Raw genomic sequence first — 14576 nt, 5'->3', positions numbered from 1 at the left:
TCTTGTACTAAAGTCATATGATCAACCTGAACTCCCTCTAACACAGAAACATAAAGGATATTCAAGAATTGTAAGCTCAATTCTCTCATGAAGAGAACTAGTCCTGGATGGAGAATGGTGAGAAATTACATGATAGATCATGAAGGTATGGCACTAGCCATAGACTGGTAGCCCATGTTGCTTCCTTATCTGGCATAGCAGATACGTCACTTAGGACATACAGGGTGTAAAGGATGACCAATAGATTCTCCTAATGGTGATGGAATCCAAGTTCATGTCATAAACCTGGCAAATGCTGGAATGATGCATGACATGCCAAAAATCAAACCCAGGAGCAACAAGAATGCTACAATAAGTAAGTGTTCTAGCTCCATCTGCTACCATTTTGGCACCTACAAGTGGATTACATTACATTACCAAAATACCAAGGATGCTCAGATGTACTGGTAATAGTGGACAAGTTCTCAAGGTTGGTGAAAGTTATTCCAGCAAGGAAAACTACTGCCACACCTATAGCAAAAACTAGTCAAGAATTGCATCCCTAGATGGGGACTGCTATGCCACATTGACTCTGACCAAGGGACACACTTCACTGGAAATATATGTCAGGAGTTATGTTGACTGATGAATATTCAAGTCAAGTCACTTTTTTTTATTGTCATTTCAACCATAACTGCTGGTATAGTACATAGTAAAAACGTTTTTCAGGACCATGGTGCTACATTAATGATACAAAACTACACTGAACTACATAAACTACATATTGAATGATCCTTCTGCTGTTCACATTATCCGAAATTGTCAGGGCCAAATGGAAGAAGTGAAATAGAACTAATAGCCAAGACTGACTTACGTATCACGTGTAGGGTGTTCCCATGGCCTATGGCCCTCATGGTCCTGTGCAGAATCAGAGCAACTCCAAACAAAAACTAAACTGAGTCTGTTAGAGGTGGTAACAGGAAGATCTATGTCATTGCCTGGAGCTACTGACTTCAGAGAAGCTGATCTGATGACAGCTTAGTTAATTATTGTATGAAACCTATCCGAACTGTTCCATTTGCTTCTCAACAGTTTTCTGCTGCCTAGAGCAGAAGGAGTACACACCTTAGTTCCTGGTGAGAAGGACCTTTGTAAGTGACATTAATTATTAATCCAGCTGTAAAGACTGAAGGAAAAACTAAGTGCATACATGCAGGCAAGCTAAGGTGGCGCCATGAAGTGAATACATAGACAGCAAGCACTTACTCAGTGACTATGCCACTAGGCTGCTGCGAGAAAGTATCACTGACCAGCCAGAAGATGCCAAGCAAAGTTGCTAGCCATTGAGCATGATTAAGCTTCATTACTGAGGCTGGCACATTTTTCAGCCTCCGAATTTTCAGAGGTACTGATTCAAGTTATTGAAGTTAGAATGGGGGTGGGGTGCAGTCTGATAGATTATGGTCCAGATAATTTATCTTGTAGTTGTAGTTTTTTTATTTTTTTTATGTGGTATTATGATTACCTGTTTGTTGTATAATTTTAGCATATTTGGCTCTGTATTTTTCCACCTCAAAGCCTGAAATGTTCTATGTACTCTGTTATCACAATTGAGCCTCCTTATCGCACTGCTTCAGACTGGCTCATTGTATGAAGAGACTCCTTGCTGACACTGCCTGTACTCTGATGAACATCATATAAAGAGCTGTAACCTTAAGAATGGTGCCTCATTCTTAACTTCTGAAGAATACTTTGGATAAAACATCTCCAGAACTAACACACTTTTGCATGGAACAGCAAGTCGAAAGGAAAAATAATGCATACATGATCTCGTTGGCTCTCCATGTGGCCTTGGACCACCTGGACAACAGCAATACCCATGTCTGGCCACTGTTTATTGATTATAGCTCAGCATTCAACACCATCATCCCTCTCAGTACTAATGAAAAAGCTTCAAAACTCCCTCTGCAACTGGATCCTTGACTTCTTCATCAGTCAGTGTGGTTTGGAAACAACATCATACAGACAATCACCACAGGTGCACCTCAAGAACGTGGGCTTAGCCCACTGTTCTACTCTCTCTCTCTACACCCACAACTGTGTGGCTAGGCACAGCTCAAGTGCCATCTATAAATTTACTGATGACGCAGCTGTTGTTGGCAGCATCTCAGATGGTGATGAGGAGGCATACAGGAGTGAGATAGATCGGGAGGTACAGCACAGAAACAGGCCCTTCTGCCCATCCTGAAACCACTTAAACTGCCTTCCCCCATCGGCCTGCCCTCCATGGGACAATAGCCCTCCATACCCCTACCATCCGTATACCTATTTAAACTTCACTTAAACTTTGAAATTGAGCTTCCATGTACCACATGTGCTAGCATCTTGTTCCACATTCTCACAACCCTCTGAGTGTATAAGTTTCCCCTCGTTTCTTCCAAATATTTCACCTTTCACCCTTAACCAATGACCTCTGGTTGTAGTCCCACCCAACCTCAGTCGAAAAAGTTTGCTTACATTTACCCCTCATGATTTTGTTTACCTCTATCAAATCTTCTACATTCGAAGGAATAAAGCCCTAGCCTATTCAACCTTTCCTTATAATTCAGGTCCTCCAGACCCAGCAACATTTTTGTAAATTTTCCCTGCACTCTTTCAACTGTATTTACATCTTTCTTATAGGTAGGTGACCAAAACTGCACACGATACTCCAAATTCGGCCTCACTAGAGTCTTATACAACTTCAACATAACATCCCACCTCCTGTAATCAATACATTGATTTACAAAGGCCAATGTGCCAACAGCTTTCTTTGGACCCTATCTACCTGTGACACCACTTTCAACAAATTATGGACCTGTATTCCCAGATATCTGTTCGACCACACTTCTCAGGGGTCTACCGTTTACTGTATAAGACCTACCCTGATTTGTCATCCCTCACACTTGACTGCCTTAAATTCCATTTGCCATTTTTAGCCCATTTTTCCAACTGATCCAAATCCCTCTGCAAGCCATGATAGCTTTCCTCACTGTCCAATATACCCCCAATTTTGATGTCATCTGCAAATTTGCTGATCCAGTTAACCACATTATCATCCAGATAGTTGATATAGCTGACAAACAACAACGGACCCAGCACCAATCCCCGTGGCACACCACTAGTCACAGGCCTCCAGTCAGAGAGGCAATCATCTACTACCACTCTCTGGGTTCTCCCACAAAGCTACTGTCTAATCCAATTTACTACTTCATTTTGAATGCCGCGTGACTGAATCTTCTTGACCAACTTCCCGTGCAGGACCTTGTCAGTAAGATCAAGGAACTGATTGTGGACTTCAGTAAGGGAAAGTCAGGAGAACACACATGCCAGTCATCATCAAAGGGTCAGCAGTAGAAAGGGTGAGCAGTTTCAAGTTCCTGGGTGTCAACATCTTTGAAGATCTCTCCTGAGCCCAATATAATTGATGCACAAAGAAGGCACATCAGCAGCTCTATTTCATTATGAGTTTCAGGAGATAAGACCATAAGGTATAGGAGAATTAGGCCCTTCAGCCCATCAAGTCTACTCTGACATTCCATCACGGCTGATGCCAGATCCCACTCATACACCTGCCTTTTTGCCATATCCTTTAATGCTCTGACCAATCGGGAAATGATGATCTTGCGCCTTAAATATACCCATGGACTTGGCCCTCACCACAGCCTGTGGCAGAGCATTCTACATATTTACTACTCTCTCATAGAACATAGAATAGTACAACACATTACAGTCCCTTCGGTCCACAATGTTGTGCCGACCCTCAAACCCTGTCTCCCATATAACCCCCCACCTTAAATTCCTCCATATACCTGTCTATTAGTCTCTCACTTAAAAAAAAAATCTTCCTTACCTCTGTTCGAAAGGGTCGTCCTTCAATTTTGAGGCTGTGCCCTCTAGTTCTGGATACCCCACCATAGGAAACATTCTCTCCACATCCACCCTATCTAGTCCTTTCAACATTCGATAGCTTTAAATGAGATTCCCTCGCATTCTTCTAAATTCCAGTGAGTACAGGCCCAAAGCTCCTCATGTTAACCATTTCATTCCCAAAATCGTCCTCGTGAACCTCCTCTGGACTCTCTCCAATGACAACACATCCCTTCTGAGATAAGGGGCCCAAAACTGTTGACAATAGTCGAAGTGTGGCCTTATAAAGGCTCAGCAATATTTCCTTACTTTTGCATCAGGCCAGCACATTCCTTTGCAGACTTTTCAGCTCATAGCCTGGAGCAGCTACCCACTGAGCATGCAACACTTTAAATCTGGCACAAGCATAGCAGTTCCCACTCAAGTACAGATAAATTAACAACCGAGGAAAAGATGAATAGAGTTATTTAATTATTTGGTATTTTTTATTGTTTATAATTTTAAAGGAACAATGTTTTTCCATTAGATTGACTCCCAGCAAAAGAATTGTACTGATAAACATCATGACCCAGGAACAGAGAGCTAGCAGTTTCAGAGCAGTAGCCCATTATCCGACATAAATAACAATTATTTTCCCTAGAATAAATGGATTTGATATCAAAGGAAAGGATGAATATAAGGATTTATAAAATAACAAAAATGATCTAGGTGCAACTATTAAAATTTAGTGGATGAGAGAGGATGAATAGTTACATGCCAACATCATGGAAGGTTAAATCAGACTGTTTTTCCTTATCCCAGAGAATACTACATCTGTGCATTGGGACCCAAACTATAAAATGTCTATCTCTTTCTTTTAGCGTGAGCTGGATACATTTCTGGAAGGGATATAAATAAATCCCATTATTTCATTTAATATTGCAAATTCTACATTCAAAAGAAGTATTTAATCTCTACTTAAATGAGCTGCACAAATGCAACAAATATGAAAAAGAAAGTGGATAATGATGCTACCTATAAAATCACCATTTAGGATGCAAAGATGAAATTAAAAATTCTCTCTGCTGGTCACACGTAGAAATGCAAATATTCAGGCAAAACCATTTGAAATGTTAAAACCCTTAGACAATATGCACGGGAAACATTATTTATTGCACTTTCAATAAATGCTCATAACTCATGCTAACAGATACTTATAGAATATACTTATTTTTAGCATTCAAGAAAAGTACTCCAAGTACTGTACAAGTCACTTATAGTACTGTACAATATATACTATTATATTACAGATGTTACATTATAGAGTAATTCATTGCAGATATTTAGTACAGCAACCACAAATATAAACAAACCAAATTTGCTGAACATTTGTTGGTGTCATCCTGTTATCATAACTGCTTCAATAGATTTCTCATCAACTTTTTCACTTTGTTTTAAACAGGACTTTTTATCCATTAAAAATAAACCATATATACAGTATACTATCCATACATACTCAGGGTAACCTTAACATGTTTCAATAACTGGATGGCAATCACTGCAAATAAAGTCCAGCTGTTGTGGGATATTTAACTTTAGGCTTGCTTTGTGCAGTTTATCTGAATTCTCAAATTCAGTCTTTTGGTTATTTCACTTTAAAGAATGCCTCACCCAACATATTCTGCATGAGATCTACTGTTAATTTTAAAAGGATAAAGTTGAAAATCCCAAAGAAATATGGCATTGAATTTTAATGTAAATACTTAAGAGTTGTCTTACAATCCTCACGAATTACCTAAAAACAAATTCAAAAGCAAATGAATTATTAAAATAGCTTAAAGCCCAAACTGTCAGCATACTGCTCATTTTGAGAAGTAAAGCATTCCTGTGAAATTTGACTTTTACTCTATATTTGTCAGAAAGCACCTTTTTATTTGCATTTTATGGATGCATATACTTAAGTGTCTAAAGAACACAGAACATTTCAAGCAACCTTAAAAATTATTCAATTGCCATTACAATTACTATAAAGGAAATCCATTAAAATACAAACTTAAGTTAATATCAAGTTTAATTGGCTATGATACTGGCTATTCAGAGCACAGTCTAAATGAAAAGTAGAAACTCTCAACTTTCTGTTTCTACAAAGCAAAAATAATCAGTTTACTCCTAGGAAGTAACTTTAACATATCATTGTGGGCTTATGGATTCCATTTCATTTTTCCAAAGGCAGACTTTTTCTTTTAAACATATTAAGGTTTATGCATTTTGATTTCACACAAGGAGTAAACATCCCTATTCACACAGTGGCAATATTAGTATTCACATTTCAAAAAAAATCAGAAAATATTTGGTAGCTCTTTCATTTCCAATCACAATGCAGTCTTGTTAAAACTATTTAATACACACAGCTACTGTAAAAATCACCTGCTATAGTTAATAACTACTCTACTTGACTGCTATTAATACAACCATTGTTGGTGATTTTACATACCACAATATGGCACCTTTAAGTGGAGAAACATTTGTTTTCTCATAATTTGTATCACTTCAAGTGGAATATAGTGGGCAAGATGTATGATACAATTTGGTATTTTGAGTGAGAATAAATGATTTTTTTAAAATAAAGATGTTTAATTCGCTTTATTTGCAACAGCTAAATATTTGTTGTGATATATTTTTTTAAAGTGACATTATGAAAAAAGATATTATTTTATAAAAATGAATTAAGCAACTGGAAAATAAAATGGCCAGTAAACCTGGCATCTTTACTTCCGAAACCCGTAAAACTCTACAGTTTGTTCTAAAGCATTCTTAATTTCCAATTCCTGACAGTTGCTTTGAGAGTGGAATGCAAGCTTGTTGTACTTATTGTCCTTTACAACAAAGAGTGTGATCTCCAGTCTGACATACCCTGTTGAATCACATTTCTGGCTGACATCTGTAATGGAAAATAAAAACACAACTAACATTTCAGATTGGGTGTGTGCTTAAAGAAGAGAAAAGGAAATTGGACTTTTCTTCCCTTTTATTTGGCTTTGAAGTTCAATTTTGCAAAATAATTTGGAGAACTAAACCAAACTACATTGCACCTAAAATAAAAATGATTTGTACTGAGAGTGCAATAAAATAGTAACCTCAAATTATTGATTCAGTCTTGAAAATAACAACCTCTCAGTGGAGCTTCTTATTTTCTCCAAGATTCAACTTCAGTTCAGTAAATACCTCTAATATTCAAAGCAAAAAAACTGAAAATCTACAAGAATGCAGAATTCTCCAAATTATAAAATTGAACGTATGCCCAAGGTGAGATTTACAAGTGCAGAACTAGCCAATTGCACAGCAACAAGTATTCCATCCCCAACCAAGGATTAGCCACAAACCAATCTGCATATCACAGAAATAAACTAAATGCAACTCAAATATTTTAACTGCAGGTCATTTCATCATCACTAATTGAGCTGCCCTATATTAAGGTCACAGTTGAACTTGTTAGTTAAAAGAAAACTGCATGAATCTCAAAATTGTCACAAATGTTTCTGCGATATTTTTATTTTGCATCAAATTAAATAATTAATCATAGTAGTTTACTTAGAGATTATTTCTGCTGAGTGCCAAACAAAAAGTAAATGCAACTTTTATTATATTAGGTTCTAGTTGCAGTCCCAGCCTTGAGACTTGAAAAGTGAAGTATGTCTGCATCTTTCTAAAGAGTGATTATGTTTATTTAGTATTAATGGATGGACATCACACACAACCTTCAAAACTTCACATTTCAATACTTCGTTTCAAGCACAAACATCACCACCAACTAATATTGTTAAAATCAATTTTGAGTGTATCAAGGAAATGTGTTATATGAGACTCACCTCTCACTAAAGAGGTCTTACTGAGTGCTGCATCAAAAATAGAATCCAAGTACAAGCTAACATTAATGATTAATGAGGAGGACAGTAGTAAGGCAGACATCATTGTGTGGATCACCAAGAATAATCTTGATATGATGCAATGCATAGGAAAAATTAAATCTGATTCTGTATTTTGAACACGATGAGTTCCTTTTGCCATGGCCCGAGTCTTGTACGAAGCCAGCTTACCTATATGAATGGAAATGGGGTGAGGGAAGGGAAATATGACAAACAATTAAATTGAATTTTAGTTAAATGCAAGCTGATTTTTTCCCCTCCACATCACTAATTTTCTTCCTTTTCCAGAAACAGAAAATACACCTGTAATACACTATGAGATGTCCTTAAAAAAATTTGAAAAGTACTTTAAAACTGTACATCTTTCATCCAACCAGCCAAAGGCACAGAGTGACAGCATGATGTAGAACTGAATACAATGATTGTTCAACTTCTTTTGTTCAATACGCGTGCCAATTCAGGAGTGGAATTACTAGCTTTGCTTTCTTTATCAGCTCTATTAATATGTCTCCAGTCATCAAGACAACAACGCAAAAGAAAATAACCTCAAATTTCAATCACAAATTTTTGGTTGAGAATCACTCAATTAGGTTTTCAGATGATCTAGATGATCTTGCCTTTAAGCAAGCAACATTTTTGTACTTTAGCAAATTAGATTTGCTATATTTATTAATATGTATTAGTGAAGTAACAAGTAGAGCTGCTGTTTTGTAACTCTAAGGATATGAATACAATCCTGATCTGTGGTGCTGCACATAGTCACTCTGATCTTGTGTTCTTCTTTAATACATCACTAAGACATGCCATAGGTTAATTGGCTATCATAATTTGCCCCTGGTGCAAGTGAACAGTTGGAGAACCAGAGATAGTTAGTGGACACGTGAGAAAAAAAAATGAACTGCCAGGAAATGAGAGGCAATGGGATTGGATCTTATTGTATTAATTCAATATGCCAAATAACCTCACATGCCCTAAGAAAATTTAAAATAATGCAGATGCAAAAGAGTTGGGCTCCTTTCAGCTCCACAGCCATGTGTGGTAATGAATTCCAGAGATTTACCACCCTCTGGCTAAAGAAGTTCCTTCTCATCTCTGTTCTAAAGGGACAGCCTTTTATTCTGAGGCTGTGCCCTCTGGTCTTAAACTCTCCCATGATTGGAAACACACTTGATGTGTCCACGCTATCTAGGCTTTTCAATATTCAATAGGTTTCAATCGGATTCTTCCTCATTCTTCGAAACTTCAGCGAGTACAGGTCTAAAGCCACCACATGATCCTCTACGATAACCCTTTCAAACCCTAAATCATTCTCGTGACCTCCTTTTGGACCCTCTCCAATACCAGCAAAATGCTCTGCTCTTACTACTAATAAACATGTGTCACAGTAGATTTAATAGGTAGACAAGTACATTGAAGCTTGAAGATTGATCTGAATTCCAGACATCCATGTCTGATGGCCAAAGCCTGGAGACTGGTGACCCGGAGGCCTGTCCTGCGGTTGGAGGACTGTCTGTGTGCATGTGGCTTAGGAAGAAAACAAGTTTCTTTAATTGTTTGCTGTGTTCTGTGTTGTTCTGCCAAGTGTTGTGGGCATATTATTTCACACTGAAATATTTGGTGACACTTATGATATGTCCCCAGCACACCTTTAGTTTGTGTTGGTTGCCTACTCAAACAATGTATTTCACTGTATGTTTCAGTGTACATGTGATAAATAAATTAATCTGAATACAACATTTTAACCAATGATTTTTGTTAGTTTTGATACAAGATTACACCAGGAATGAACATATGTAAATTTAATGTCAGATCATTTAGCAAATACTGTATGTGTGGTTGTGGTTCACACATTCCAAAACAATCCTTGCTATTTAGTAACAAACTTCAGGTAACATACCCAACCCCATTCCTTCTTCCTTGTTACAAGATTTTCCATTTTAACTTGCATCTTTTGCTAATCTCAATTATTTTTTGCTTACTACTAAGAAGCTATTCTAAATAGCATTGCATAAAATGTTACTGCAACCAGCAGTTATAAACATAACAAATTAACGGTATTGACATGTGTGCCTCGTTTTAATCAATTTTCACAATACAGGGTTCCTTTATTGCTTCTGAAATTCTTACAATGTAATATGAACTGAATACTGTTGTTCCATTGGATCTAGAGAAATAAATTAGATTTGTAAGGTACACAAGATGATGAGAGGCATTGATTGTGTGGATAGCCAGAGGCCTTCCCCCCCACCCCCAGGCTGAAATGGCTAACACGAGGGGCATACTTTTAAGGTGCTTGGAAGCAGGTACAGAGGGGATGTCAGGGGTAAATTTTTCCCCACACAGAGTGTGATAGGTGCATGGAAAACACTGCCAGCAATGGTGCAGAGGTGGATACAATAGGGTCTTTTAAGAGACTCTTAGATAGGTACATGGACTTAGAAAAATAGGGGCTATTGGTAGGGAAATTCTAGACAGTTTCTAAAGTTGGTTACATGGTCAGCACAACATTTTGGGCCAAAGGGCCTGTAATGTGCTTAGATTTCTATGTTCATCAAATGTTTGAATTTGTATATATGTTAATAAACACATTTGTACTGACTTATCTATTAGATTTTTATTAAATAGAACATACTGATGTGGCTTCCTGCTGAAGAACCCAACATCCTACTTTCATATTTTGTACTCTTTCTGGTCATTGCAAATTGCAATATGCTTTGTGAACATGAATCCATATTAGGGATCTAATTAAGTCAACTTCACCAATGACTCAATTGTTTGGGTAAATGCATGTTGATTGGCTCAAATGTTAAGATTCCATAGTCACTGTGGCACAGCTGATTAATTGACTGTTAAATTCATTCTTGCCTCTTGTACAACAATCCATACAGCCCCATTGCCCCTTTCTTTCCTCATAGACCTGCAAGTTATTTCCCTAAAGAGCCCTGATTGAGGTACAATTGCAACATTTTAGAGACATTTGGATAGGTACATAAGAGAGAGGAGTTTGGAGGATTGTGTGCCTGTCATGGACTGTGGTCAGCATGGACCTGTCAGCCTTACGCCCTATCTGCATAATGTATTACTGTATGACTACTTACACTACACAGCTGTTCCAAATCATACGTTAATAAACACATTTGCACTGACTTATCTGTTAGATTTTTATTAAATAGAACATACTGATGTGGCTTCCTGCTGAAGAACCCAACATCCTACTTTCATATTTTGTACTCTTTCTGGTCATTGCAAATTGCAATATGCTTTGTGAACGTGAATCCATATTAGGGATCTGATTATCCAACTCACTGACCTCCGTTGATACCCCTGCCCCCCACCCTTACCCCATCCCTATCTATCATTTTAGTCTGGTTCTCTTTCTCTCTCTTTTTCCCCCCTCACTATAATCTCTCCCCCCAGCCCTACCTGTCTTTCTCTTTTATTTCCCATAATTCTCCACCTTCCCCCAGCCCATTTCCCTCCAGCCTATCACTTCCCAGCTCTCTACTTCATCCCTCCCCCCACTTCTTATCCCCTCTCCACCATCTCATGTTACTTCACTCCTGCTGAAGGGTTTCGGCCCGAAACGCAGTCACTACCTCCTCCCATAGATGCTGTCTGGCCTGCTGAGTTCTGCCAGCATTTTGTGTTTTTTATTTGTTCCAAATCATAACTCCTTTTTTAAAATACTTTCTTTTTGAGAAACTCAAGGCTTCCTGTCCCCATTCTAACAACTTTTAGAGTATTCTGTCAAGCAGCAGACTGCAAGACTCTTCAGAGATAGTAAAAACCGCCAAGAGGATCACCAGAGTCTCCTTTCCCTCCATCTGTGGCATTTACCAGGAGCATTGCAGACAAATGGCCCAAAGCACTGTTGAGGATCCCCACTACCTACAATCTCTCTGACCCATTATTGTCAGGAAGGAGGTACAGAAACATCATGCCTAGGACTGCCAGACTGGGTAACAGCTTCTTTCCCCCAGGCCAAGAGACTAATGAATACCCTGCCACCACCGAGGTCTCGTCACTTGGTCAGCTTGCTGAATACCGTGTTGTTTATCCGTGCTGAATGCATTTTGAATTATATTTCATTAACTTATTTATGGTAATATTTTGCTTTATGTGTTATATGTTTTGTGGGTACACCATGGTCCAGAGGAATGTTTTTTCATTTAGTTGTATATACGCAGTCAGATGACAATAAAGTTGAACTCTTAGATTCGAGTCCCAATATCATCCACTTATAAAATCAGCTTTCTTCTGTAACCTGTTTAAACTTGCATGATTTAGTGTACTACCAAATAACAACACAAGAAAATAGTGGGAAGAGGCCACTTAGCTTCTCAACTCTGCTCTCTCATGCCACATGATAATGGCTGATCTGCTCTGAGCTTCATCTCCTCTTCTGTACCAGTTCCCCATAGTACTCAATTTCCTGATCTTTCAAAAAAATGGTCTACTTCCTTTTTAATTACCGCCAGTGATCTAACATTCACAACACACTGGCATCGAGAATATCAGAGATTCACCACCTTTGTGAGAAGTTCCTATACATCTTTAGTCTTAAATGCAAAGACCAATTTTTTTTTTTATAACCATGTGTCCCCAATCAAAATTCTCTCACCAGTGAAAATATCTAAACATCCATCTTTTCTTGTCCCCGAAGGATTTTACACATTTCAGTAATCCCATCCCATTCTCCTAAACACTAAACAATATAGATCTAATTTGTCCAGCTGTTCATGGAAAATGCCCATCATCCCAATAATTAGCACAGTGAATCTTTTTTTGGTCTGTCTCCAACTCCACAACATGCTTTCTTAGATAAGGGACCCAGACTTGTACACAACACTCCAGGTGCAACTTCAGAGCTCTTAATATTTTTTCACTGCAGAGAACATCTCCAGCATTCTCACTCCGACCTTGAGGCTGTAATCTTTTCTCAGAATCATTCTAATAAGTGTTATGCACTCTCTTCAGGAACATGCCGTCTTTCCCAAAAGTGCAGCGACCAAAATTGGATTGAATAATCCATTTAGGGCTTAACCAGTGTTTTATAAAAGTTCATCATAACAAGCTCCCTGCTATTATACTCCATCTCCTTATGAAGCCAAGAATTCTCTATGTTTTACAAATCAAGCTCTTGGTATAAACATTTATTTCCCAAATAGATATGTACATTAATATTTGGGTACCACAATTCAAAATGCATATCAAAACTGTGTCAAGTAGACCACATGGTTACTCCTCTTTCTTTTATCTTGTTTATATCACTTCACACTTTCTTTTGCTACTTGTCTTTCCATACTGCCAGCCCAAATCCTTCTTGCAGTCCTTGCTTTTCACCACATCAAGCTCAGAGCAAACATTGAAGTTTTCTCACACATATCTAGCAAGTAAATATTTATACCAAAATGCAAGGCAGCACTGACTCGTGGGAAACAATTTTTTTAGCCATTCTCCAACTGAAGATCCACATACTGTGACTTGCTGCTATTGACTCCTCTACTGAGCTATTAGCAAATCAATATTTTTTTGAGAACATCTCAAATCATCAAGATTAAATTGGTGGCACTGTAATTGCTGAGCATATGCTTGGAAACCTTTTCAAACAAGGAATGTTGTAATTACTATTCTAGTCTCTGTATCTGTAGAGAACTGGGCAATTATGGCAAGGCTTTCACCACTCCTGCTTCCCTCAGGAATGCAAGGTGTCCTCTCTGGAGCCAGGAACTTACTTACATTGAGTAATGTGCATCTGGCACATTAGCAACATAAAACAAAAATCTATACAAGTACATAGATAGGAGAGATTTAGAGGCCCATGGGCCAAACTTGGGCAGGCAGGAGTAGCTCTCTGGGAAGACAATCAGCTTGAACCTGTTGTCCAAAGAGCCTGTTTCAATGCTGTATGACTATGATTTGAACTACAAGCTTCATTCCTTTCTAACATTTTTGCATGTTAACTGCCATCTCCCCCCATCATCTCCACTATTTGAAGACAAAATGAAACTGCACTGTTCCTTTGATCTATGTTTCATCTGTCGTCATATGTCTTCACCTCCAGCACCAGTTTCTACAGAGATATTCTGACATCTTCCTTGGTAAAAATAAATCCATAGTTCTCATTGAACATTTCAACACTGCCTTGCACCCCTAATTATAGATTACTTGTTAAATTTGTAATCAGCTGCAACCCAACTCTTACTACCTGCTATCAATTCACGTCTACAAAAGAATTAATTACTATTCTATTCTCGTACTCTCTCTTTGCCACCTTTTATTTCCCCATTCATCTTTCCTCTTTGCTTACTGTGTTCAGCTTGGTGCCAAATTAAATTATGAATTGATCTTATGTAACAAAATATCCATGCTCCAATCTATTTCACTCTTGCAAACTAAATACACATGCACAGTGAATCTGTTTTGTTTCTCCAGTGTTGCGGTCATCACACTGTGAATGTCAAATGGAAGAAGTGTAAATGAATCACCAGTTCACTTGAAAAGTTTGAATCCCTGGATGGTGGAAAGGGAAAAGGCGAAAGGACAGGTGGTGCATTTTGTACAGTTACGGTTGTGGAAAAATGCTACAAGATGACAAATGTGTGGTGGAGATGGAAGAGCATACTATGGAGTCACAAAGGGGCTAAACTTTTCACAGTGCTGAACAGGCAAGGAATCTTGCTGGAGCTGAAGGAAATTAGCATTCTTTCTGAAAGAGTTTTCCTTCTACAACTGTGGGTAGATCCCCTTACCAGAACTCATTTATTTTCCACACCACTGAAC

General features: G+C 38.1%; 1 protein-coding gene across 1 annotated transcript in view; it reads right to left on the bottom strand.

Annotated features, from left to right (window-relative positions):
* Positions 1-5021: 5021 nt before the first annotated feature.
* Positions 5022-14576, bottom strand: part of vcpip1 (valosin containing protein (p97)/p47 complex interacting protein 1) — a 31040-nt gene continuing 21485 nt past the window's right edge. Inside the window, exon 4 of the mRNA XM_073041220.1 lies at positions 5022-7964. The gene's annotated coding sequence lies outside the window, so the exon portion shown is untranslated. The remainder of the gene's footprint in view (positions 7965-14576) is intronic.

The sequence above is a fragment of the Hemitrygon akajei genome, chromosome 1 (genome assembly GCF_048418815.1).
Source record: "Hemitrygon akajei chromosome 1, sHemAka1.3, whole genome shotgun sequence".
Classification (NCBI taxonomy): domain Eukaryota; kingdom Metazoa; phylum Chordata; class Chondrichthyes; order Myliobatiformes; family Dasyatidae; genus Hemitrygon; species Hemitrygon akajei.
Note: the sequence above shows the minus strand (reverse complement) of the source record. Positions and strands in the feature narration are given on the sequence as shown.